The sequence below is a fragment of the Electrona antarctica genome (genome assembly GCF_951216825.1).
Source record: "Electrona antarctica genome assembly, chromosome: 15".
Classification (NCBI taxonomy): Eukaryota; Metazoa; Chordata; class Actinopteri; order Myctophiformes; family Myctophidae; genus Electrona; species Electrona antarctica.
Window position 1 is genome coordinate 13,889,126 of NC_136796.1, and position 26,627 is coordinate 13,915,752.

General features: G+C 41.8%; 1 protein-coding gene across 4 annotated transcripts in view; it reads right to left on the reverse strand.

The window, feature by feature from the left end:
- Nucleotides 1-26,627, reverse strand: part of ext1c (exostoses (multiple) 1c) — a 136,346-nt gene that overhangs the window by 56,594 nt on the left and 53,125 nt on the right. The gene's annotated exons all lie outside the window — the stretch shown is intronic.

Genomic DNA, 26,627 nt, shown 5'->3' on the forward strand with positions numbered 1-26,627 from the left:
TACATACCTACCTACCTACCTACCTACAATACATACCTACCTACCTACTACCTACCTACCTACCTACCTACCTACAATACATACCTACCTACCTACCTACAATACATACCTACCTACCTACCTACCTACCTACCTACCTACCTACCTACCTACCTACCTACAATACCTACCTACCCACCCACCCACCCACCCACCCACCGGTACCTACCTACCCCCCCACCTACCTACCCAACCACCTACCTACCTACCTACCTACCTACCTACCTACCGGTACCTACCTACCTCTACCTACCTACCTACCTACCGGTACCTACCTACCGGTACCTACCTACCTACCTACCTACCTACCTACCGGTACCTACCTACCGGTACCTACCTACCTACCTACCGGTACCTACCTACCTACCTACCTACCTGATGCATATACATTTAGGATAAGGGAAGGATTGAAGACCAATCAATCATCTGGACTCTGGAGGAGTACCGTGGAGGAGAATTTGTAAGAATGTAATAGAGTACAATTACTCAAGAAGTCAGAATTAAGGACTGTAAACCTTTTAAACAAGTGAATATTAACTTTATCTTTACTGTTATAATGTTCAACTGTAACTCTATAGTAATACCTTTTAAGGATAAATACTTTAGAGGAAAACTATAATACCAAAAGGAAAGAATAGGTAGAGTAGAAGTATCAGAGTATACCAGAATACCTTAGAATGAGTTTGACACCAGACACGGAAGAAAGAAGTCCACACCAGAGCTATGGGGATTTTCCATTTGATATATATTACCCATCACATCGGGAGAGAAATGGCAGGTCCGTACAGCGTTAAAACGATCTCTCACTGACACATCATCAGTGACAACATTTTATACTACATAAGTCATAACATCCTTTTCACATGGGGAAGTAATGCATTTTGAGTTCAGAGGGTAACCAAAAAGTGAATTATGGCGACACCTATTGCCGGGAGGTTCACTTGGGACAGTACAACTGACGTGGCAAGTCACACTTCCGGGAATCCAGAAAGTGTGACCTCAGGGAATCGTAGTTCTTTTAAGTAAATGTAGTTCACAGCCCAAGTTACTGACAACCAGCTAACGTAACTAGGAGACAACTTGTCTGCTCTGGCACCGTAGCAAGGCCGAATAACATGTTTTCCAACAGATATGCTGGGTGTTTAGGCAAACAGGAGAAAACAATACTTTATCTTCCCGCCAGCTGGGGGGAAGAATTAATACTTATCTAAACGTTGGGCAGAAATTAGATGTAAACTCAGTGGGACACAGGGCATGAAAAATACATAGTTATTGGGAACATGGAAACTACCATCCACCAAAAATAACAGATCTACAGATCTAATAACTCAAAATTATCCATCAACTCCATCGCTTTTTGTGGATGAAGTGTCATGTGATCAATAATCAATAATCAATCTTCAGGGAATTAAATTAAATATAATAAGGGTCAATTGGGAGATGAGAAATAAATTAACTCTATACTAAGGATCAGGAGGGGAACAAAATGGTAACAGGAACAATGAAAAATAAAAAATAGTTTGACTTACGACCAGGCAAGAAATCACTCATTATTTAGATGGTACCGTGGCAGAGAGACAGAATGACTTTTCTCTCTCGATCTTCGGTCTTCGGGGTTCTCAAAGAACTCAGCAATGTTGCAGCGTTCCTACGCCGACGTTTAGTGTCAGGGTTTGACAATGTTCTTTAGGGCAGATCTTCGGGGTCCCCGAGGAACCCAGCATCGTTGCAGCACGCCGATGCGCCGTCGAAAGTGTCATTTGACAACAAAGTTCTTTTTAGCAGCGCAGATACTGCGATAGTTCTTCTTCGCTCTTAGTCAGAGCCGAATCTTCGCCCCGCCCCCAGGATGGGTGACATAACAGGTGACCCACAGGTGACAATATCAGCCTATACTTTCTCATTGACAGATACACTCGATCTCTGTCATTCAAACGGGAGAAAACGGCCGGAGATGCACCTAACAGTTCTTATACCCAGCAGAGCTTGGAAAGGGGGACAGGGTAATCGATGGTGTTATGTTTGTTGCGCTCCTGCGCCGATCGTAGCAGCTTCCGGGTGAGTCCATTAGTACCATAAAGGTCAAATATAGAATCAAGTCTATTCAGGGGAGGATATATGCCTAGTCAAGCCAAACTCATGGTGATGAAAACAAAATAATAAAATGAAATGGAAGGGGAAGGTGTCCCTATTCTAAATATCTCAATGTAAGGTCAAGGGGTGGTTCGGGGATAATAAAGGTTAAATGTTTACAATGGAGGGATATTCCAAATTCAGAGGTAAAATATGAATCAACTCTAAAATAATAAAAATATAATGAGAGGGATAATGAATCACAATGGAATGGAATTTAGATTGTCCAAAGATGGGATAATTCAGTTAAAATAATCTATATAATGGGGAAGATGGAGATCCCTTTTTTTATAACAAATGGAAAATAGTTTTAATAAAAATAAAAGAAAATAGTCAATTAAGTCAAATTGTCACCTGTCTACACGTCAGGATAAGCGAGCAATCAGTCAGTGTCAGGTAGCTATCAGTCTCCTACTGTCAAATGCAGAGGGAATAGTAGTCTATGTACCGGTAGTCAAGTCCAAAAATAAATGAATAAATGTATGGAAATAATAACGAACATGGTCTGTTTGTCAGTCAAAATAAAATAAGTAAAAATGACAAATAAATCAAATTAAAATTAAAATAATCTAATATTAATTAATTGAGGGGAGAAGGGATAATCAAATTAATCCTAATATTAGGTAGGGAGGGGAAACAGCGTTTTAGCAAAGAAAAACATGTTTGAAAAACATAAAACAATAATGTGTATGGTGAAACCTGAGTGGAATTATAATGTGTTCCCGATGGGAAATCTATGGGCAAATTAAGGCCTAATCTTAATGATAAAAGGGCAGTCACTGTTCTGGGGGTTTGGGCCTAATACTAATGATTCAGACGGTTCTCAGTGGGTCGGGGTCAAGGGTCAAACCTTATAAACAAAGGGAAAGGAATCTCGAGGTCCACAACACATGTCCATTCACTCCATCGCTTTTGTGGGTCTCTAGATTCCTCTGTCCTGACTCGGGTTTGTTCCTGACCACGAAACCACCAGAGATCCGTATCTGAGAGATAAAACAGAAAGACAAAAAACAAACTGGTGAATGAAATGAAACAATAATAATTATAAACAATTCATCAACAGGGTAAACATCAACAGGGTATGTTTTTAAATGAAAATGACTGTTCTACCAACCGCGCATGTACACAGCTTAATGGTGAAGGGAGGGCGTGTAGGTAGACAGGGTATGGTTTAAAAAATGAAAATAAAAATAATAATAAAATATTAATATTTGTACTTCTCCTGACCGTTCTTACAGTACGTATTTACACATTTATATGGAGGGAGGGTACTTAGAGAGACAGACGTTCTCACAGCACGCATTTACACATTTATATGGAGGGAGAGTACTTAGAGATAAGTCAAGGAGAGAGAGAGAGAGAGAGAGACCCAGCGTTCTACGTACGCATTTACACAGTTGTAAAATGGAGGGAGGATACGCAGAGAGACAGAGTTCTCTAGCGCATGCATTTCACATTTATATGGAGGGAGGTTACGTAGAGACAGGTAGAGAGAGAAAGATATCTCAAAAAGAAAACAAAGTATTCCATTTTTTTTTTCTATTTAATTATTCTATTTAATTGTTTTCTATAATAATGTTGCAGTGATTAATCCGTTAACACAGGAAACACAGCTTGATGATGACAGAATAAACGCACAAGTCTATTTTGCCCTGTATTTGCACTGGACTTTAAGACTATCATGCATAATATGGCATGGCATTGCAAACACGGACAGAAATAAACAAAATGTAGGTCATCACTCCTAAAAAACACATGTCTGCTAATGTACTTATCAAATACGCTATTAATGACGTAGCTAATGTCACGTATAAGACGCCAAAAAAGAAATTGTGAGATCACAAGTTCTACCTGTAGGAGCCTATAGTTACTCGTTCCAGGCAGAGAAGAATAGAGTAGAGTACAAATAAAAATAAAATAATAAGTATTATAATAATAGGGAATTTAACTAATTTAGTGGGATATCAAGACGCTTCTGGGCGCCTATCGCGCAGTGGATACAGACAAGTGGTGTCTGTACCACTCTGGGATTTACCTGAAATCAAGACACCCCTTCCTATGTAGTCCGGTGCCTAGTACAAAACCCGTTTGTACTCTGTCCCCTGCGTGAACACGCAGGTTAGCCAAGGTCAAGATAGACCGAAAAATGAAAATGACTGTTCTACCAGCCACGCATCTACGTATGTATGTGCACAGGGGATTAACCTGGAGGGAGAATACGTAGACAGGGAGAAAGAGAAAGATATCTCAAGAAGAAAAACGAAAGTATATAGACGAAGATTGCCCAAAATGGGGCGAAGATTCGTTTACATGTTATGCATAGGATGGGACGCCTTCTGTGCGCCAAAATGCGCAGTGAATACAGACAACTTGTGTCCCGTATATCACTCTGGGATTAGTAAATACAGACAACTGGTGTTTGTATTACTCTGGATCAGTAAATACAGACAACTGGTGTCTGTATTACTCTGGATAAAATATAATCAAGGCACCTTATCTTAAGCATTCCGGTGGCTAGTACACAAACTGTCTGTACTCTGTCCCCTGCACGTTTATTTGACGTAGCTAATCGTCACACGCAGGTTTGCCAAAAGAGTCAAGATAGACCGAAATTGACCATGATTGTACACATCAGGTCACAGAGAGACAAGATCTACCTGTAGGAGCCTGCAGAACTCGTTCCAGGCAGAGAAAAAGAGAGAGTAGAGTACAAATAAAAATAAAAATAATCGGGAAATAAAATGTCTTGGGAATAAATCGTCCACTCAAAACAAAACCTGTGAAACACTATTTGTGTCACGTGTGGTGGAAAACCTCTAACTGTTCTTGTGACAGATACAATCACACTTAGTCCATACCTTATACTCTTGACCATGTTGTCTGTAACATGGTGTTTATACCTTGACGCGACCTTACGATACATAATTTGGCCTTCTCTGTCCTGAATAACACTATATTAAGTATGCTATTTTTTTTTATTTTTTTTTTCTGTAATGCATTTGTTTCCTTCCACACATGCGTCCATGTGAGGATATGAAAGAAATGTCCATGCAGTCAAAATCATCACTTATTAAACTTCTCTCACTCGCTGATGAACATAATACAAGAAGAAACCAGCCAGATATAACAGGGGAAAAAAATTGAGGACCGACCCCTGTAGCTGACCATTAAAGTAAAGAATTCTGAAAACTGAACTCCACTGGTTGCTGGGGGTTCCCTAATAAAATAACTAGTAATGAGCAAAGAAATATAATGTGAGGCCTGTTGTCTTCATGAACAGTAAAAAAACAAGTTTGAATGTAGATGACTCTCTGTAAAGGTACAGACTGATAGTGCACTGACTATCTTAATAAACAACAAAAAACTGCACGTAATGTGCACGCACATGTAACCATAATCAATTTTTTCCTAATATTTATACTGTCTAAAAATAGGGAAAGCCAATGAAAACAGAAAGAAATTCTAGTCTAAGTACTAATCTACAAATAGGAAAACAAATGAAAACAGAAATAAAAATTAACTATTTGCATCTACTATACTGTCCTAGCACACAGGGAAATATAAAATGATAATGGTGATAATTTGGTGTTAATTTGGTGTTAATACTATAGGGCCAACAGCAACTTCTCCTATGGACCCGCCCTATAGCACCTGAATTGTCAACATAAATAAAAAAATAAAATTAAACTTAAAACTTAACTGAATTAAAATTAAAATCAAAATCAAAATTTTAAATCCAAAATCCAAACCATAAAATGAAAATGAAAAATCTAAAATGCAAAATTCAAAAATTCAAAATTCAAAATGTAAAATGTAAAATGTAAAATGTAAAATGTAAAATGTAAAATGTAAAATCCAAAATTCAAAATGTAAATTCAAAATTTAAAACGTTAAACTTAAAATCCAAAATTTAAAATCTGAAATTAAAAATTCAAAACTTAAAATGTAAAATTTAAAATGTAAAATTCAAAACTTAAAATTAAAAATTAAAAATTAAAAATTAAAAATTAAAAATTAAAAATTAAAAATTAAAAATTAAAAATTAAAAATTAAAAATTAAAAATTAAAAATTAAAAATTAAAAATTAAAAATTAAAAATTAAAATCTTAAAATCAAAAATAAATAAATTAAATTACAATTAAAATTAATACTGGGATTTAACCTAAAAAATTATTAAAATATAATAAAGGAATACTTAATTAATAGTACTGGAGTTCGGATGTAACCTATAGTTAATGGATGGCCAACTAATTAATGAGTTAAATCAATGAGGGTTGAAATCAATGGTTGAAATCAGTAAAAAAATGGCATAAATAATGTATTAAATGGACAAGGGGCCCTATCCAAAAAGGATTGTGGGAGTTGTAGTTATTAAATGATGATGAACGGCGGAAACCAGAATGTAATTGAAAAATCACACCCGTGTGAACTGAGTGGTGTGAGGTCTTATATAGCCTGATCAGCTGTGGTCTGACGTAATGTCTGATGTAATGAAATCACACCCGGGTGAACTGGGTGACCGTAGCAACCATGCTCATTTTTTATTTTATTTTCCTGCACAGACAGACTAACAAAGCCAGTTGTAGGAGAGGTCCACACCACTCAAAAATAAATGAAATGAAATAATAAAAAAAATAAAAGGGATTGGTTGAAATCAATAATAAATTGTCATACTAAGGCAATTAAATGGTCAAGGGGGTCCTATCTAAAAAAAAAAAAAAAATGTATGAAATGATGATAAATGGCGGAAACGGAGTCTGACAGATGTCGTCGCGTATTCCTAATTATCAATAATCACACAATAACCAAATGGGGAATTAAGTGGGAATAAGCGAAAATGAAATATAAAATGTTCAGGTAGAATGGAGGCTATAAGCAAATACACGTTTGTCACACTCTTAAAATAATGAAATGGGAAATTTTAAACTGACCTATTTGTGGAATAGGAAGTTATGATGAGGTGAATTTAAAAGGAAGTGTTCCACACACACATATAAACACAGAAACACACATGGAGCGAGATGGGGGTTATCTGACAAAAATAGGATAAACGGAAATTTGTACTGAAGCTACTATGACATGAAACATAATGTAAGGCAATAATAAAGTTTTGAAATGCAGTAAAAACTGTAAAAATAACAAAAATCTAAATTTTGTTTTGCCTCCCTTACTAAAAGTCTGAATTTTGAAAAATGTGGCTTTGCTCCGTTACTAAAAATCATGCAAAGTATGAGTTATCTATTCAAATAAACTTCTAAAGTAATAAAACAAGATGGCAGGGGACCGAGCCGGGGTAATCTCACACGCACACACGCACACGCATTCAAATGAAAATGTGTGGGGGGGGGGGGACCATTCACATATATCCACTAAAAAATAAATAAAATAAACTGTTCCACGGGCATTCACACACACATCCATACAAACAGGGGGGTGGGGAGAGGAGGGAGGGGATTCGTGCACACACGCGGACACACTGGCACACGCACATACGCACACACCCATACAAACAGGGGGGTGGGGAGAGGAGGGAGGGGATTCGTGCACACACGCGGACACAGAGAGAATGGTTCTCAACAGGCACGCACGCACACACCCATACAAACTACAGGGTGAGGAGAGGAGGGAGGGGGGTTGTGCACACATGGACATACACACTGGCACGCGCACACACATACGCACGCACACACTCAGTCACTAAGCAGACATTCCTGCACAGACAAGGTCGCTCTCCCCCACGCATGGCAGGGAGAGAAAAGAGATAAGCACTATAATACTATAAAATATAAAAAGGTGACATTTAAACCATAATGGACAGGCGAGAAATAGCAAATGTAATCTTTAAAAAAATATATATATATAATCTGGGAATAAAATAATCAAATTTAATAATGGCATCATTATTGTTACCTTGTTTTGGGGTGATAGAGAAATGAATGAATTAGCACTGAATGAGAAAAGCGTCTGAAGGAACGCCAGGCAAGTGATGGACCGTTATAAGGTAGAAAATTAACCCTAGCAGCTCTCGCTCCGTGTCGACTCAGAGGAGAATGCAAGAATAAATATAAAAGAATAAATATATACTTCCACACACATGGATCCTGTGCTAAAAATCATATATATAATTCATATCCAGACACTGACCATACTAAAAATTTATTTATTACATGGGACAGAAAGAACTCAGAGGTTCCGCTCGAAACATTGTCTAAAGTTGTTAAGCAACTAAAACAAATACCTATCTGTGTGAGGTGGGATGAATTGTAATGACAGCTTAATCTATGAAGGCTAAAGAAATCATAAATTACTTAACTTAGTGCAGATGAAGAAGCAGATAGGCAGAAGTCGGACCAGACGATCCAGGGCAGCGGGGTATGGAAGGAGGGTCTGTGGAGTGCGCACACGCCGTGAACAGGAAGTGTGACCTCAGGGAATCGTAGTTCTTTTAAGTAAATGTAGTTCACAGCCCAAGTTACTGACAACCAGCTAACGTAACTAGGAGACAACTTGTCTGCTCTGGCACCGTAGCAAGGCCGAATAACATGTTTTCCAACAGATATGCTGGGTGTTTAGGCAAACAGGAGAAAACAATACTTTATCTTCCCGCCAGCTGGGGGGAAGAATTAATACTTATCTAAACGTTGGGCAGAAATTAGATGTAAACTCAGTGGGACACAGGGCATGAAAAATACATAGTTATTGGGAACATGGAAACTACCATCCACCAAAAATAACAGATCTACAGATCTAATAACTCAAAATTATCCATCACTACCTACCTACCGTACCTACCGGTACCTACCTACCTACCTACCTACCTACCTACCTACCGGTACCTACCTACCTACCTACCTACCTACCTACCTACCCACCTACACAACCTCTGACATGCACATCAGATCTGTGCACATTTGTACTTTTCACTAAAACACTTACCAGAAGATGTATTTCTATTGAGGGCTTGCCTGTAATATAGCAGCACAGTTGTGCGATCCAGATGTCTCTATGTCTGTGCATGTGTGTGCATGTGTGTTTGTGTGTACTGATGGTGCGAGAGGTCACATTTCAGAGAGCACAGTGCACAGTACTGCCGGAAGGGCCACTGAGTGACCACAGGGTTTATCTGTGGACATGCGTCATGTATGAAACTGAGCCTGGGCTGTCTGGAGGTTGTGTCTGTGCGTGTGTGCGCGCGTGCATGTGCGCGTGTATGGACATGCATGTGGAGTCGGTGTGTCTGTGTTGGGGGGTGACACCTGTGTAAACACAGATTGGACAGATAAATAGCAGACACACGGGGTCACGCTGATGGAACCAGTGGCACGTTGTATATGCATTTGTATTTGTGTACTGCAATAGCTTGATTTATACTTACACAAAATGAGCAGATCTAAGTCATTGTGAGCTTGTATATCAGCTATTTTCACCCGTAACTCAGGCTTACGTGTGCATGTGCCTGGGGGATCTCTGATAAATATGTGTATGTTATGTTTGTGTGCATCTGTGGTGTGTGTGTGTGTGTGTGTGTGTGTGTGTGTGTGTGTGTGTGTGTGTGTGTGTGTGTGTGTGTGGGTCAGTGATAAGTATGTACCTTAGCTAATGGTATTTCTGTGCACCCAGAGACCTAGTACTGGTATGCTATGGATACACGTCCCCTGCTTATCAGCATTGCAGCTAAACACACATTCCCTCGCAACAAGAATAGCTACAGTGTGTATGACGCCACTTATTTAAACTGATCTATATATCTCAATACGCACGCACACAAACACACAAACACACAAACACACAAACACATACACACACTCGCGCGCATGTCGCACGCACACACACATACTGGGAGGCATGACTGGAATGCCAAGCACTTGCCTGAAGCAGGCAGTTATGTGAAATTCCTCCTCAGTCACTGAGCATGTGAACGTAGGTATGTAATCTGTGCGTGCGTGTGTGTGTGTGTGTGTGTGTGTGTGTGTGTGTGTGTGTGTGTGTGTGTGTGTGTGTGTGTGTGTGTGTGTGTGTGTGTGTGTGCGTGCGTGCGTGCGTGCGTGCGTGCGTGTGTGAGCTATGTGTCCTGTCATCTCCAAAAGAATACAATGCTGCTAATTATTCAATAATTTTACATACCAACACTAAAATGTGTCAGATAATTTTAATCATTAAGGTTAGTCTTTGACTACATTCTCACGATGGGGTCAGTTGCTGACCTATACCGTCTAAAATGGTGACCTACTGTCTGACCTGAAGTGCACTGCCAGACAACCAGACCCTCCCTTCCAAAAACAAAACTTAAAATTCTCCCCATGAACAGAGAGAGCTAATATGCAGTGTGTCCACGAAGATTCAAAACAACAACAACAACCCTGAACTGAAATGCCTCCTGGGTCGACTCGACAAAACACATTTTCACGAATCAAAGAGCGTTTATACCTGGAAGGCTGCTGGTTGGAACCACAACACCACGCAGGGCAAAACCTGGCTGGGGAAATGAACTTTGAAATGTCTCACGTCTTCCTCCGGAAAACAAAGCAGTTCACCCCCAAATCGCTACAATTTACACCAGACAGCTGCCTGTGGTGGATGCATGTCAGGGACGTGATTGCGGAGTTGCGGAGGCCCTCTGGGCCTATTTTATTAATAAAAAATAAAAAAACGTCTGGCCCAGACCAGCCTGGACTGGACCGGCCGTTCAGGAGTTGTCCCGAATTTCCCAATGGCCAGCTCGTCTCTGAATGCATGTACAGCAGTGGTTTTCAACCTTGTTCATGTCAAGGCCCACTATTCAATTGGCCTTATGAGCCACGGACCACCATTCAATTAGATCTAGCCTCTCAGACCTAAAACTAAAGAATATTTTGTTGTCTTTGGATAAGGTTTTGTTCACAATTCCATGCTGTATTGATGTTGGTACCATTAGCATAGATAACAGACAAACGTTGATCAAAATAATTATTATTTGACATTCTCTAATTGTGTAGACTTCTTGTAATGCAGATGTAACTCTTGAGAGTGACAAATTAAACCAAATGGACCCATTTGGTTTCATTTTACGCTCTCAGGAGTTAAAGATCTACAAGGGTTAATTTGGTTACCAACTCTTCATATAGCTGGGGACCACTTGGAACCCCCTCAAGGACCACTGGTGGTCCCCGAACCACTGGTTGAAAACCACTGATGTACAGAATATACAGTACAATGTTGAGCTCTGAAGAGTGTACGCATGGAGCCAAATGGACCCATAAGGGTACGCATGGAGCCAAATGGACCCATATGGGTCCATTTGGTTCACACTCTGAGTTACAAATGGATAAATGAACACTGAGGATTTTACTCTATTCTAGCCAGTGCTGTTTATTTATTTTGCCCCAAAATGGGGACACCAGGGTGAAAGTGTTAAACAAACGTAAATACTTGATTGGTGTGTGTGTGTGTGTGTGTGTGTGTGTGTGTGTGTGTGTGTGTGTGCGTGCGTGCGTGCGTGCGTGCGTGCGTGCGTGCGTGCGTGCGTGCGTGCGTGCGTGCGTGCGTGCGTGCGTGCGTGTTTGTGTGTGTTTGTGCGTGCGCCTGGTTCCATTCAACCATAATGTGCAGACAAACCTTTGCCCTTCCGACAATCCAACACTCTGCACTGCACATTTCGCGCACGCACGCACGCGCGCACGCGCACACGCGCACACGCAAGCGCACACGCACACGCACACGCACACACACACACACACACACACAGTGAAAGAGAGTGTCTCTAGTATCCTTATTGACCGTACCATTCAGCATCTGATGCAGCTCTTAGGGCAGCGAGACAGTGTGTTCCTGTGTAGAGAGACTGGCCTGACTCCAGACCCTCTCTGGAACATTCCACTGAGAGAGAGACCGACCGCTGGCTGGCTGGCTGACTAGTGGCTGGCTGCTGGTAAACATGCACAACAACAACTGGCCGTACGTGAGAGCACAACCGTCTCCAATGCCATGACCTCAGACAATTCTGTCTCCATTCATGAACACAAAGATATCCCTTCCAGAAGTGTGAACAAGCGAGACAACCCTCGCGGACACGACCGAACGTCATCTAGACAGAAACTCAGAAGGAGTTCTGCTATGTACACAGCATCCAGGGTAATGTCGCAGTGACAAAGGCACTCTTAACAAAAACAAATTGAATATTTAATTATACTTTCCTTTGGTTCAATATTTTCGAAACAACACACAGACGTAAAGGGATTTATGGATTTATGGAATAAAATCAAAAACCTCAAAAATGGAGTTAAGAGGTTTCCTCCGGACAACAACGACACTACATTTAATAAATACTCAAAGGTTTTATGGTCATGATTCACCAGGATCCTGGATGGCTTGATTCTAGGCTTAAAATAATTGATGTAAATATTTTTCCAAATCTCTATGGGAAAAATGAATGGCTGATTTTTGAGTGGCACCAGAAAACCACGCCCACTGCAATGACCTATACACCGCTGTGGCCATAAACCGTACGTGATGAACATAAACAGTTTTCCCGCCAATGGCTTTATTATGCCTCTGTCCGCGGCAGCGGTGCTCAGAGCCGATATGTTTACAGGTTGTCCGTCCGGTATCTGTCCCAGACTCGTTATCTCAGGTTCGCCTGGAGGGAATTTCATTCACAAATGGCACAAATGTCCATTTGGACTCAAAGATGAACTGATTTAAATGTGGTGGTAAAGGTCAAAGGTCAAGGTCACTGTGACCTCACAAAACACAGCCTACAGTATAATATAAATGCACCACGTCTGTGTGTACGTACGTGTGTGTACGTACGTCTGTAATCCTCGTAACTCGAGAACAGTTGTTCTTTGACACACGCGTTCCACACCACCACAGGGAGTGCACTAGTGCAGTGCCCGGCCTTGAGTCGGTGGGATACACCGTTGTCCAGAACCAGCACAAAAGCCTCTGCCCGGGCTCTGGACAGGGCCCAAATTAGCCAATTGATCACACCTGATCACCGCTAGAGATCTCCATATATGGAGCTGGCTTGTGCTGACATCACAATGATGTTCTGACATCTATTCTGCATAGACTCCATATTTGGGCATGCCTGACAAAGAACTCCATATATGGGGATAAAAGGGATACAGACATAATAACTGGGTGTGGCATGCATTGCCAACTTGCATCGTTTCAAGTAGGCCTGCAGTGCCCAACGGGCACCCCTCTAGTTTGTTAAATTCCTTCAAAAATAAAATGTAATTCCTTCAAAATGTAACGGATGTAAAGCTGCAACTGGCTGGCAGAGGCACACAGTTGCCATGGGAGGTTTCAAATGTTTTTGATTGTTTACATTGTCTCCAAAGCCATTTAAATGTTACGCAAGTTGCCTGACATTTTTGTAAATATTTGCTAAACATAATTGCGTGGTTAATAAGTCATAGATGTTAGGAATTTGTTGCTTTTTTTTTCAGCTAAACTTTCAAAATCAATCCAAGTCTCAAACACAACAATAACATAACTTTGACAAAAAATAACCGCACAATGATATTCATCGTGTGGCATTTTCTATCGCAAGCACGTTTCAGGTCTCCACAAGTTGATTTTCAAACTGCAGTGGAGTGAATGGAATCCAGTGGCTTCTTGGAACATCAAACAAAACCACAGTATGCTCTGGGAATGGTCGCCAGCGATGTCAGGCACACGGTGAGTGGCAGTGGACGCACTAAACATGCCAGACCGCCGGTACGGCCCTGTAGCATTCAGACCGCCGGTACGGCCCCGTAGCATTCCACAGCAATGTTTAGAACGGCATAAACAATGGTAAGTGTATAATCAGCATATTGACTTTAAACCAAAATTACAGAGAGATTAAACATCGACTTGAAACCTTCCAGAGATGAGAATTTGGTCCTCATTGATTCACAGGCCTTGGGCGGGAGGTGTGTACTGTATGTGTGTGTGCGTGCATGCGTGCGTGCGTGCGTGCGTGCGTGCGTGCGTGCGTGCGTGCGTGCGTGCGTAATTCCCAGACATGGTGTTGCATTGCAGACACAGGTCTTGAGGTACAGACAGTGTAGATTAATAAAGCATCTTTGATTAATGAATAACTACACCACATACAACATAATGATCAATACAATTGAACCCAACTGAGGTTGCCTTTATTAATAGCCAAAGTATTTGTGTGTCTGTAGACTCTGTACACACTCTCACAACGTGCATAAGTGAGTGTGTGGCGACAACTAAATAAGACTTTGATGTTGGGTTTTCACACAAAGTCACACGCGCGCGCACACACACACACACACACACACACACACACCTGGTTTTTGCATCACTTCTCCTCTAATATGCCTCCTCACCTCCACACAGTACAGTAGATAAATTGCTAATTTATACATTTGTAACTCTGAAAGACAGACAGAACCCCCCACCTCGCCTCGTTTGAAACGTTATGCTGCGTTTTATACATCTGACTATGGACAGCTGCGGTATAAATGGTATAAATGGTATAAATGGTATAAATGACAGCATCATTTATACCAGTGGTTCCCAAACTTTTTATGTAGGAACGAAAAATAAAAGTGAATATTTAAACCTATTTAGGCCTGATGTCGAAATAAAACAAAATGGACTGAAAGAATATATATTCAAAGATTTGTGCCGCATTTTCACGATTTTTCAAAAATAGCAGACCTACAAGCTCGTAGCGCGCCACTCGGTGGCGCGCTATGAGCTTGTAGATCTGCTATTTTTCAATAGCTAAAGTATAACATAATGCTTAGTTAAAACACCAAAAGGGGTTCCCGCCCAGAATGGGTTAAACCCATAAAAAAATTGTGACCCATACGTGGTGGTCCCTCCGACCCACTGTTTGGGAAACACTGATTAAATACTTCAGACAAAAAGTGATTTGCAAGCTTGACAGCCTGAAAATCAGCTTCTGCTGCATGGAAAGTGTTTTGTCAAAGAGTTGTTCCATCCTGCAACACCGTTGGGTGGAAAGTGAAACCTGGTATGTCCAAAAGGCCGTTACTTTTCAGGAAATGGAGTAAATAAAAGATGTTCTAAAATGATCCAACGTACCATAGTTATTATTTAGTCACAATTCATTGGATATTATTTATAAATCCCACAGACATTAAGCACTTTCATTATATATACAGTATATCAGAAATGTGCACGTGCGAAATGTGCAGTGCATAGTGTTGGATTGTCGGAAGGGCAAAGGTTTGTCTGCACATTATGTTTGAATGGAACCAGGCGCACACACACACACACACACACACACACACACACACACACACACACACACACACACACACACACACACACACACACACACACACACACACACACACACACACACACACACACATCAAGTATTTATGTTTGTTTAACACTTTCACCCTGGTGTCCCCATTTCTGATATATATCAGAAATGTGAAAAGAATGTTTTAAAAATGTGCTTGTAGGTGATCTGCAATGTTTCCTCCTTTTGCACAAAACGGTCATGCAACAAAGTACACAATAGAACATTCATTTATGGGGGGAAAAAAACATGAAATACTGTTCTGTAGATGCAAGGTTTGGGCCCGACAGCGACAGCATTACCAGCACAACGACAACAACACTTCCCTCCCATTTTAAATATTTCACATTCCTTCTGAATAATTCCGTCTCATTTGCAACACCGGCAGGAGGTAAGGCGTGCGAGGTCCATGCTTGGACTGATGCAGAAGTTTATGCACAAATACGCACGCACGCACGCAGGCAGGCACGCACGCACGCACGCACGCACGCACGCACGCACGCACGCACGCACGCACGCACACACAAAGTTAATTAGACACGGAACTGGGAGAGAGGGTGTCCCTGCTGTGACACAATCATCTGCATTACACCTCGCGGGGAGAGAAGCGATTGGACAACACACACACACACACACACACACACACACACACACACACACACACACACACACACACACACACACACACACACACACACACACACACACACACACACACACACACACACACACACACACACACACACACACACACACACACACACATTGCAATCACACGACCTGTGTGTACATGTTTAAACTTACACACACTCAAAGACATGACAACATGCACACAAACAAACACACATGCACTCGTAATGCACCTCCTCAATGGCAGCTCACTGCTGTGATGCTGCTAATTAATGCTTTGTTTCATTACTACGATGCTACTGTTACTGTATGTACCGTAATGTTACCATGTAAGATCCCATCCAAGTATTTTTAACCATAATATTACGTTATTTAATTGCATAAAACGGGTGCCTTTCTGATACTATACAATTCTACACCTAACATTTTATAGTGTTTAAGGTCCTTGCAGACTGGACGTGTGCGCAAGAGTGTGCAAGAACCTTTAGAAAGGTTGCATGGCACTGGTGGCAATTGGGCAACGATTTCCTAAAACCCTTTAAGACCTGAGACCAGATTCTACAAAATGTTTTCTGAAAATAAAACGTATTTGTGTCAGTGGTTCTCAAACTATTTCATGTCAAGGACCCCAAAGATTATTTGGCCGCCGAGCCCCATCTGAAAATATGTTGTTCCAGGGACCCCACCCCCCAGAAGCAAAGATTTGAGTTAAAAACGTTCGCTGGGAAAGAATATATATTCAAAGATTTGTTTTCAAGACAAAAACAGCTAAAGTTTTAAATAATGCTTTAAAAGATCTGCTGTGTCGCTTCATAGAGTTGTTCCAGGAAAAAACTATACAATGCCCTGCAGGTTCATCACCGTGATGAAGGTTCATCACGGTGATGAAGGTTCATCACGGTGATGAACATCATCAGGTTCATCACCGTGATGAACCTGATGATGTTCATCACCGTGATGAAGGTTCATCACGGTGATGAAGGTTCATCACCGTGATGAAGGTTCATCATGGTGATGAAGGTTCATCACCGTGATGAAGGTTCATCATGGTGATGAAGGTTCATCACCGTGATGAAGGTTCATCATGGTGATGAAGGTTCATCACCGTGATGAAGGTTCATCATGGTGATGAAGGTTCATCATGGTGATGAAGGTTCATCATGGTGATGAAGGTTCATCATGGTGATGAAGGTTCATCATGGTGATGAAGGTTCATCACCGTGATGAAGGTTCATCATGGTGATGAAGGTTCATCATGGTGATGAAGGTTCATCATGGTGATGAAGGTTCATCACCGTGATGAAGGTTCATCATGGTGATGAAGGTTCATCACCGTGATGAAGGTTCATCATGGTGATGAACATCATCAGGTTCATCACCATGATGAAGGTTCATCACGGTGATGAACATCATCAGGTTCATCACCATGATGAAGGTTCATCACGGTGATGAACATCATCAGGTTCATCACCATGATGAAGGTTCATCACCATGATGAAGGTTCATCACGGTGATGAACATCATCAGGTTCATCACCATGATGAAGGTTCATCACCATGATGAAGGTTCATCACGGTGATGAACATCATCAGGTTCATCACCGTGATGAAGGTTCATCACGGTGATGAACATCATCAGGTTCATCACCATGATGAAGGTTCATCACCATGATGAACATCATCAGGTTCATCACCATGATGAAGGTTCATCACCATGATGAAGAACTAAAAACTATACAATGCCCTGCAGGTTCATCACCATGATGAAGAACTAAAAACTATACAATGCCCTGCAGGTTCATCACCATGATGAAGAACTAAAAACTATACAATGCACAGGTTCATCACCATGATGAAGGTTCATCACCATGATGAAGGTTCATCACCGTGATGAAGGTTCATCACCATGATGAAGGTTCATCACCGTGATGAAGGTTCATCACCATGATGAAGCATCTCCAGGTTCATCACCATGATGAAGGTTCACCACCATGATGAAGGTTCACCACCATAATGAAGGTTCATCACCATGATGAAGGTTCATCACCATGATGAAGGTTCATCACCATGATGAAGGTTCATCACCATGATGAAGGTTCATCACCGTGATGAAGGTTCATCACCGTGATGAAGGTTCATCACCATGATGAAGGTCCATCACCGTGATGAAGGTTCATCACCATGATGAAGGTTCATCACCATGATGAAGGTTCATCACCATGATGAAGGTTCATCACCGTGATGAAGGTTCATCACCATGATGAAGGTTCATCACCGTGATGAAGGTTCATCACCGTGATGAAGGTTCATCACCATGATGAAGGTTCATCACCATGATGAAGGTTCATCACCATGATGAAGGTTCATCACCATGATGAAGGTTCATCACCATGATGAAGGTTCATCACCGTGATGAAGGTTCATCACCGTGATGAAGGTTCATCACCATGATGAAGGTTCATCACCATGATGAAGGTTCATCACCATGATGAAGGTTCATCACCATGATGAAGGTTCATCACCGTGATGAAGGTTCATCACCATGATGAAGGTTCATCACCGTGATGAAGCATCTCTGGGACACTTTCCTGGACAACAGGAGCTCAATATGACTTCCGGCATATGAGCTATTTGTTTTGTCAAGATGAACCATACGTAACAGGAGAACTGCATTTTTCATTCCTGGACTTTTTTGTAGGGCTATGTTGAGAATAACCAACCACTTAAACCCAATATACTATAGGCTAGACTAAGGTAGAGGTGCTCCAAATCAGGTTTTTTGGGACCGATCCCGATACCGATCTTGTGCGTAAGGGGAAACTTATTATACGTGAAAACCCACGTTAAAACTGTTCCTGTGTATGTGGGGAGGAAGGGGAGAATGTTTGGACCAAGACTGAAAACAACATGAAAAGACGCACGCAGGCACGTGCACACGCACACACACACACACACACACACACACACACACACACACACACAAACTAGCTTGTATACCCGTGTTCTATACAAACGTGTTTGCTAGTGCTCTTCAGAAGTGTTTGCTTGTGAGTGTTCTCTGTTTACCCAGCTCTCCACAGCTGAGCCCAGCTCGGACAGCTCCAAGCCTGGAATAAGAACGTGTTTGGATTGCAGACGCACACCCATACACCACCCACACCCATACACCACCCACACATATCTCCTTTGTGTGGGTGTGGATCATCATCACTTTCAACGTGGTGCCACGAAAAAATTAAAAAGTCTGTTTTTTTTAAGAATTGTGAAAAAGAGCAGATCTAAAAGCTCACAGTGCGTTGCAGCAGCTAACGTGACAAGCACAATGTGCGCTTGTCCTTGATGTCTGTAGTGTGTATTCATTGAGAGTATCCATTAGGCAGATACTGTAGATAGTCTGTGACTTTTATTGTCTTCTGACAGCCATATAAATGGAGGACCGAGGGAATAGAATGGCCTGCTCCAAAACAAGAGCCAAGGCTAGCTGCACACGCACAACACACACACACACACACACACACACACACACGCACACGCACACGCACACGCACACACACACACACACACACACACACACACACACACACACACACGCTCACACTTAATAGCTAGCTCAGTGAAAACAAAATAAGTGGTTTCAGGGACTGTAAAACAAGCAGGAGAAAATGGGAGAAGGGGGAAAAAAATTGCCTCATATGGCAAATTCTGGCCATCTGCTACAGAGAGCGGGCCGCTATGCCAGTGATATTTCCCTCTCTCTTTTCATCCCTGTACGTGTCTCTGATATCTATTCTACTCCAAAGCTCACGTTTTTACTCCTTGCTCATCTACAGTACAGTCTCTCCTCCCCTTGGTCTCTCTCTCTATTGCTCCGGGCGTTACAGAAGGTCAGGGACGTTGTAGAGAAAAACATTTATTGTGTACTTGTGTATTTAGTATTGATATGGTCGCTTGCACACGTAATTAGCCCAGGATTGTCGAGGCGAGGCGACGGGTCAGGGGGTGCATACATCCAAATGTTTGCTTGTTTCGGATACAGATGAGCGAGCCTCCGTTACCCATAACAGAATACCCAGACGGCAGCAGGGAGAGAGGAGAGTAGGAGGAAGGGACTGATTGAGGATGACAGAGAGAGAGACTGCAGAGGAATGATCAGAGGAACAAGACAGGGATAGTTGGGGAGAGAGGGAGAGAGGCGGGCGGCTGGGGTTGGAAGTGGAGGAGAGGGAATGAGGGAGATGGAGGAACAGGAAAGGAATGAAAGGAAAGGAAGGAATGGGGTGGGATTTAGAAGAAGCCGAGGAACCCAGAGGGAGGTAATGTCCAATAATGAAGCAACACAAGTGAATGCAGCGTGTGTGGTCAGACTACAAAAGTCCTTGTGAAGCGTCCCGCTGGGTCCATTCAAACGACACCACCCCACCCAATTAGTGGCACATACTGGAGCTACCGTACAGTGAGGTTGTCCTGCAAAGTTGGCTATATAGTTGGCACGTTTAGCTACAGTACAAGTAATGTTCAACCGCACTGAAAACGGCATATTCAACAGAATGCAAATATGTTTCACGGCACATAGCCAGCTTATTACCAGGAGCAAGAAAACCAATGTGAATGCAGAGAAACTGACAAAACATCAACAGAGGAATGCTAAAAAGGAAGCAGTGCAATTTGCATCACAAAAAATATATATTTGATTCATTTTCCAGACTGCTAAGCAGAGTGACTGAAATTCAGAGGGAATACAGGGGCTATTCAGTAGAATGTAATAACATTGCGTTATTCCTAGATACTGTTGTCCTGAACCAGTTCCCAATTTCTACAAGCTCTGAATCTTGGAACTTAAGGTCACACAATCTCATTGGCTAACCACCCTCCCATATCCGTACCCAGCTGACCTTAACAACACCAACCTCATATCTAAACATTACACACAGACATTTTAATAGCTACATTTAACCATGTCTAAAGTAATATCTAAACACAGTAAACAGCCATTTTAATGTAATAGCTGAATTTGGGTTTGGCTCAGCTCAGCTCTGCCTATATAATGGGTATATGATGATACTCCCATGTCAGGACCCAGCTAACTTATTGCAAAAACACAGACTTAAACCTATTGAAAACCGTATAAATAATCTGGGGACATTAAAGCTCCCACTGCGGCCGTCTCAGGTCCAATTTCACTACTGATATATCGACACCAACTGGCTCCACTTTATCATCACCGTATGATCCGAAATGGTTCCCGCCATGCTCCCCTGTGGCCACGCAGTCAATGCGAAACATTATTAACTGCTGAGAAACGCTGTGTAAGCAAATCATTACTCCACAAGGCAACGGCCATGCAGGCAGGAGTATAACGTCTGAGTCCTGACAAGTGAAACACAAATGCTAATTCCCCTACTATACAACTGAACCATATTTAGGCTGAAAGTGAAACCGTTTGTACGCTATAGGCTTTTGTGCAAAAAGTAACATATTCGTATTATTGTCCTCTATACACACTACAGTAAATATTTAAATAAATCAGCTAACTGCTTGTCAAAGAATATAGTTCACATGTAAGGCTGAGGGCAGGACATTTGTATTAAAGAGGCTGTAAAGGGAATTCAAATCAATGATAGCCAGCCATGGCTGAAAACATGTAAAATGTGGAAACTATACTGTTTTAGTCATGGATTTTGACCACTTCCACCAAAAATGAGTTATGATTTTTTATTAGACCTGGTGACGCATCGCAGTCTCATACCGTGACAGCTCTGCCCCTCATAATACTAATAATAATACACAGGACTCGCCACCCAAGCTACTTCTAGCTGGGTTTGTACCCTGTTGTACTGCAGTGTCACATGACAAAACAGCCAATCTACAAGCTCACAAGGCGCTTGTAAATCATTGCAATACGAATCATAACGCACAGTACAGACACACAAAGACAATCAGGGAGGAAAGGCAGAGGGAGTAATCAGAACAACAGCAATTGCAGTCAAAAACAACAACACATAGGCCTATTGCATATACCAACAAAAAATTTAACTAAAAAGTAAAAATTAACCCATTTAGACCTGTTAAACGTATACATTGTCATTGTTATACCTTTCAGTCCGTGTCATTTTAGTTGTTCTATATATGAAAAACATAAAAACCGTAGGTTAGGATTTAAGGTGTTTTTAGAATCGGCCTCAGGTAATGACACTACACATAATAAGGTCCCATAACATAATACCCTAACCTAGTAGTCGCATATTCAAATAACTAGATGAACAACTCTCAATAGACAAATATCCTGTACGTGCCAAAGTGCATTCTGGGAAATATGCAAAAAAGTGAGCTTCACCCCCAGAACCCTAAGGCAGAGATAGAACAGACAGAATACAGCTTTTTAAATGAAATCATTTTAAATGAAATGTTCAAAACCCTCTTTTTGATCGTAAGATTTGCCTGCTTAGTTAAATAATAACATATTATTCTGTGTTGTGACGAACTGAGAATACATATAATTATTGCATATTATTACTGCTTTACAGCCACTTAAAGAAAGTTCCTGCCAATTCCCTGAACTATAGTCAATGATTAATCAATGAACATGTTAACCTTAGCATATATCAGAGTACTGCACAAGTCATGGGACTTTGACTGCAGGTCTAAATATGCATGGACTGAGGGTATTTTAATTACATAAATTCATAGCTTCCAGCCTTCCACCAACACCTACTATATTATATATGTATCATTTCCCCCTACCCACACGTACAAAAAGATTTCCCTGCAGAAGCTTCTGAGACAAGGCCAAAGAAAGTGATGGAAAGTAACATTTACTCAAGTACTGAGGTACAATCTTGAGGTATTTGTACTTTACTTGAGTATTTCCAATTTCCGGAACTTTTACTTCTACTCCACTAAATCTCAGAGGTCCTTTTACTCCACTACATTTATTTGAAAACTTAGATTTTTTTTATTACCATACCAAAACAAACAGTAACTATACTTCAGCCCTATATACATTTCGGCTATTTTAAAATAGCAGATCTACAAGCACACAATGCAATGTGAATTATGTGACGCATTGTGAGTAAAACATTTGAGTACTTTTTCCACCACTGTCCACACTTGGCTGCGCCGCTGGTCTCAGTGAAACATCAAAGCATGAGCGCAGCAGTCCCAATAGCATAGTAACAGCTATCTTCCTTATTTCCTCTTTGCCCCTCGTCTACTTTGAAGGACGTGAGCGGAACGCAAAGCCGGAGAAGGCAGCAAGAGAGAGTGATCCTGCATTACGAATTAATGTCTGTTTTTATACATGCGCTGTGAAAACCAGAAAAAAAAAATCCCCATCCCCATGCACTCCTACATACCTCATCTCATACGCAAATTCAGCGAATTCTCTGAGGGGAAGGAGGAAAACGAGCGAGGAATTAGATTTCAGGTGACGTGCAGTGTGTGTAAAGCCTGATTTGTAGAGACTACTTAGTTGTGCGTCGTGTGTCTAGTGCCAAAGATAATTGATCTACAAGCTCACGCCGCGTTGCAGCGCCACAATCTTGTGAGCTTGTAGATCGGCTATTTTTTGGTGCGAGACACCGGCACATAAAGTATAAATTAGCCTGCAGGAGAGAGTGAGAAGAAAGACTAGGCGACGACGACTCCATTAAAGACCATAGTGGAACGACGGCAGACATCAATATCTGCCCCTGACTTCAGCATCCCTCGTTCCTGCTATGGGGAGAGGGAGGGGGGGGGATTCATTACATTCCGGCCCAGCTGTCCATCATCAACTCCCTCCTGGCAAGGGCAAGTTGTAGTCTGTGTGTGTGTGTGTGTTTGTGTGTGTTTGTGTGTGTGTGTGTGTGTGTGTGGGTGTTTTATGTTTACGAAAATTACAGTGCCTTGTCACTCTCCTCGAGCCCGCATTCAATTTCCTGTGGGTGGCTGGTGTCGCCCGCCTGCCCGCTGAAGGGAGATTACGTCAATCGGTTCATTTTCACCTTTTTCCTTTTTTTTCCTTCATGACAGGCCATGCAGTGTTTGTTCTGGTTTGAGTGGGACAGGCTTGGGTAAGGGGGTTCTGTAAGACCCCCCCTCAAGCTGTTGCTGGGGAGTGGTGGTGTGCGGGCAGTGGTCTAAAAGTAACTAAGTACATTTACTTAAGTACTGTACTTAAAGATGGAGTGCTGTGATTTCTTTCTCCCAGCCTCCAGGAAAAAATCCTAAATATAAAGGGAAGACATCATTGCACATAACAACCACACCAAGGGGTCTAATGAAGAAGTACTGTCACCTCATAAACACACGAAAAACTGGAAAAATACTAAAATACTTTTGCGTAGCCTGCGGACTTAGTTCAGTCAGACTCGAGGGAGTTCATGCATTGCTCAAAGGCGCATACTATACTCAAGGGGTTAACATGCTGCATTTCTATGTGGGTGTATAAGTGTGTGCAAGTCCCACACGTCATTCACTGATGTGGCAGTCAGCTGACCAATTGGGCGGGCTACTTAAGCTCACTAGACTGTATGCTCTTCCTGCCTTCCTCTGCATATGGTTCCTGGTTGTTACAGTACGTACAGTATGTGATGTTTGCTCCCACCACCACCCCAGCACCACCGGTGGGCTCTGTTATTTATGCTCCCCATCGGGGTTTTATTGTATATCTATCTCCCTGCTCTTAATGTTTTATGATGGTGTTTTATTGTATATCTATCTCCCTGCTCTTAATGTTTTATGATGGTGTTTAATCGCGCCGAGCAGGGAGTAAATGCAGCAGAGCTGAACGCCAAGTCAAATATCATAAGCACACTTGTATTATCCTTCTATAATAAATATTGGTTAAATCTATTCGTGAGTTGTCTGACTGAACTTTAGTTACTAAAGTTACTTTGTAAATTTTGATTATTATTTCAAAACATACATTACCGATATATTTATTTATTTATTTTATTTCCTCCAGACTGTTTTTCCGACTATCCTTGGGATTGTGGGTGGGGGGAGGGTGGGACAGGGGATTGAGTTTTATTTTTATATGTCTGTTTAATACTTGCCCCTGGGCTACTGTTACAAAAACCTGAATAAAAAGATTTTGAAAAGAAAAGAAAACATACATTACCCACTTCAGCTCTATATACATTTCGGCCATTGGAAAATCTCCGATCAACGTAACGCATTCTGAGCTTGTAGATCTGCTATTTTTAAATGATTTTTATACATTTGAAAACAAATTCTGAACAATGAGTACTTTTACTTTTGGTACTTTAAGTCCATTTTGATGCCAATATGTACTTCTACTCAAGTACATTTTGTAACAAAGTATTTCTATATTGCAATATGAGTATGTTTTCCACCACTGGGGCTAGGGAGGGAGGAGTACAGTAAAGAGGGTAGTGCGGGCGGCTGCAGTGCGGGTGATTGAAATAACTCCGGCTCCCGCCTAGGAAGCCGACAGCCCAAAGATTAGCGGTTAATTAAGTTAAGACTGAGTTGACTGGCACGTTGGAAACAGCCCTGGAGCCAATCAGAGTTTAGGTCGGTTAGGAGAAGGAAGAGGAGAAAAAAGGAATGGGGGAAAAAAAAGGCGAGAACTACTGCAGCCTCCAGGGAGAAAAGCTCTCTGCGAGAAAGTAAATTGTGACTGAAAGATTTCACACAGCTCTCCTTCCTACTGACGCACGTGCAAGTAAATCTCCTCCCTGTGCCTCACCTGAGTCTGAGACCATTCAGCATTCCCACATGGAAACAAAACGGTGATTGACAACTATCTTTAGTATGTACATATTTAAAGCCATGGAAATTTCCCGCATTTACATTTTCAGGTGTAGGGGATGGGAGAAGATGCGAGTGAGGAAAGCGAGATGAGGGGAAAGGAAAGGAAAAACAAAGAAAGACAAGGTCACCTATACAGTAGAGTAGACAGAGAGAGTGAGAGAGATGAAGGGAATGAGACGGAGAGGAGAGAGAGTGAGACAGAAAGATGAAGGGAATGAGACGGAGAGGCGAGAGAGTGAGACAGAAAGATGAAGGGAATGAGACGGAGAGGAGAGAGAGTGAAAGAGAAAGATGAAGGGAATGAGACGGAGAGGCGAGAGAGTGAGACAGAAAGATGAAGGGAATGAGACGGAGAGGCGAGAGAGTGAGACAGAAAGATGAAGGGAATGAGACGGAGAGGCGAGAGAGTGAGACAGAAAGATGAAGGGAATGAGACGGAGAGGCGAGAGAGTGAGACAGAGAGATGAAGGGAATGAGACGGAGAGGCGAGAGAGTGAGACAGAGAGATGAAGGGAATGAGACGGAGAGGCGAGAGAGTGAGACAGAAAGATGAAGGGAATGAGACGGAGAGGCGAGAGAGTGAGACAGAAAGATGAAGGGAATGAGACGGAGAGGCGAGAGAGTGAGACAGAAAGATGAAGGGAATGAGACGGAGAGGCGAGAGAGTGAGACAGAAAGATGAAGGGAATGAGACGGAGAGGCGAGAGAGTGAGACAGAAAGATGAAGGGAATGAGACGGAGAGGCGAGAGAGTGAGACAGAAAGATGAAGGGAACGAGACGGAGAGGCGAGAGAGTG